Source organism: Scylla paramamosain, chromosome 46 (assembly GCF_035594125.1).
Source record: "Scylla paramamosain isolate STU-SP2022 chromosome 46, ASM3559412v1, whole genome shotgun sequence".
NCBI classification, from domain to species: domain Eukaryota; kingdom Metazoa; phylum Arthropoda; class Malacostraca; order Decapoda; family Portunidae; genus Scylla; species Scylla paramamosain.
Window position 1 is genome coordinate 6408358 of NC_087196.1, and position 2500 is coordinate 6410857.

The 2500-nt window shown below is 40.5% G+C and overlaps 2 protein-coding genes across 2 annotated transcripts in view; one reads left to right on the forward strand and one right to left on the reverse strand.

Moving 5' to 3' along the window:
• LOC135094690 (uncharacterized) overlaps nt 1–623 on the forward strand; it is a 19619-nt gene extending 18996 nt beyond the window's left edge. Inside the window, exon 6 of the mRNA XM_063995005.1 lies at nt 279–623. The gene's annotated coding sequence lies outside the window, so the exon portion shown is untranslated. The remainder of the gene's footprint in view (nt 1–278) is intronic.
• LOC135094692 (uncharacterized) overlaps nt 1–2500 on the reverse strand; it is a 199737-nt gene that overhangs the window by 148778 nt on the left and 48459 nt on the right. The window lies entirely within an intron of this gene.

Here is a 2500-nt window from a genome sequence, read left to right on the forward strand (position 1 = left end):
CTCTAATGTTCTTATTACGTTAAAAGTTTAAGAATACGACCACTTGCTTGATGTTATGTCCTTATGTTCACGTAGTATAGAAGATTCTCATTCATTTCGTTGTATCATATCAATAGTTCAAAATACTACTACTTATTACCTTCCTTACGTTATAATCTAAAGTTCTCATGGTATAGTTTAGTCTTATTATCTAATATTCTTAAGTTCAAGTCATTTTCCTTACAAAGTTTAACAGTATAATTTATTCTCTCGTAATCTAACAGTGTCTCTTGGTGCAGGTGTTGAGGAGAGGCAGCGAGACAGGGACAGTGTGCAGTCAGGAGAGCGTGGTTGACCTGACCAAGGCGGCGGGAATCGAGGTCACGGTGCGGGGGGTCACGGGCACGTCTCCTAAGGTCAAGTGAGGTCACGTCTAAGGTCATGTGAGGTTATTAATACAGCGTTATGCCTCGTGTGTTTCCCAGCATCCCGTTCCCCTCCTCCTCCTCCTCTTCCTCCTCCTCCGGCACTTGTTTCTCATTGTGCGTGTGTGTGCGTGTGTGTGTGCGCGTGTGTGTGCGTGTGTGTGTTTGGTGGGACGACGGAGGCTGTTTTATTATGTATATTTTGTAATAAAGTTTTATATTCCGTGTATGTTTATTATTTTGCATCCTTGTCTGTCTGTATGTCTGACTGTCTGTGTGTATGTCTCTCTGTCGAAAAAGGAAAAGGAAAAGGAGAAGAAGAAGAAGAAGAAGAAGATGATGATGATGATGATGATGATGAAAATGAAGATGAAGAAGAAGAATAAGGAGGAAGGAAGCGTAAGAGTGAAAAGCGTTGAAGGGACCAAGAAAGGAAGGAAGGAAGGAAGGAAGGAAGGAAGGAAGGAAGAAATGAAGGGAGGGAGGGAAGGAAGGAGGGATGGAAGGAAACAGATATTTAGATGGAGAGAAAATTTTCAGGAAGGTGATAAATTTGTATAAGTGAGTAATGAGTGATAACGCCTCTCTCTCTCTCTCTCTCTCTCTCTCTCTCTCTCTCTCTCTCTCTCTCTCTCTCTCTCTCTCTCTCTCTCTCTCTCTCTCAATGATTAGCCAATGCATTCATCTTCCTCAGCAGGACAGCACGTGACGGACAAGACGTGACGCTCATCAGACCAGCAGTCAATACGTCACTCCTCCTCTTCTTCCTCCTCCTCCTCCTCCTCCTCCTCCTCCTCCTCCTCCTCCTTCTTCAGTGATAATGATTCTCTCGCATCGTCTAATAATTTATGGTGTTCTAATGCTTTCTAAGGTGATGCGGGGTTCTCTCCTCCTCCTCCTCCTCCTCCTCCTCCTCCTCCTCCTCCTCCTCCTCCTCCTCCTCTTCGTCTTCCTCTTCCTCTTCCTTTCTATGCATCTCCTTCATGTCACATTTTTTTTCTTCACAGTCCAGGGTGACGATGATGATGATGCTGATGATGATGATGATGATGATGATGATGATGCTGATGATGATGATGAGTTATGTTAATGGTAGTAATGATAATAACGATAATGGCTGTGATTATAAGTGATGGTGATGATGATAATGATAATGGTGATGATAATGACTGATAATAACTACATAATGATGATGGCAACTATGATTAATGATAGCAATTATACAACTAACACTCCTTGCAACCACAGACACCTCATAAATAAACAAACAAATAAATAACAACAACAAGTAAACAAACAACAAAACACAAATTACATCAAAATCCACAATATTTAACACCCAGAAACAAAACAAAACAAACAAACAAACAAACAAACAAACAAACAAACAAACTTTAACTTCATAAACCAAACACACACACACACACACACACACACACACACACACACACACACACACACACACACACACACACACAGACCTCTAAAATGAACTAAAAAGACAATGAGGCCCAAAATCCCACTACATTCAATACGACTCTCGCCTCTACAGCACCAAACACAAGTACCTGAGGGGCGGGGCAAGACAATGGCTTCCCTCACATAAGGCAGTGCTGGGATTAAGTTTCTGATAGATTAGTCAAGTTTTCCCATCTACTTCTCCTTCTCATCTTCTCTCATCAAAGGCCCCTCATATAATAGGTTACCTCCTCTTCTTCTTCTTCTTCTTCTTCTTCTTCTTCTTCTTCTTCTTATTCTTATTCTTATTCTTCTTCTTCCTCCTCTTTTGTATTCTCGTGTTTATATTTTTTTTCCAATCCATCTCTTGCTCTTCTTTCTATTCCTTCTTCCTCTTCTTCTTCTTCTTCGTCTTCCTTCTTCTTCTTCCTCCTCTTCTTCCTTCTTCAAAACGTGATTACTTTCTGCATTTCTCGTTTTTATGTTCTATTTCTTCTCTACTTTTCTCTCTTATGACTCAATTTCTTGTTGTTCCTCCTCTTCTTCCTTTTCCTTCTTTTTTCATCCTCTTCCTCTTCCTCTTCCCCATTTCTTATTTCTGTTATATGCTTCTATTATTTTCATTACAACAATAAGTA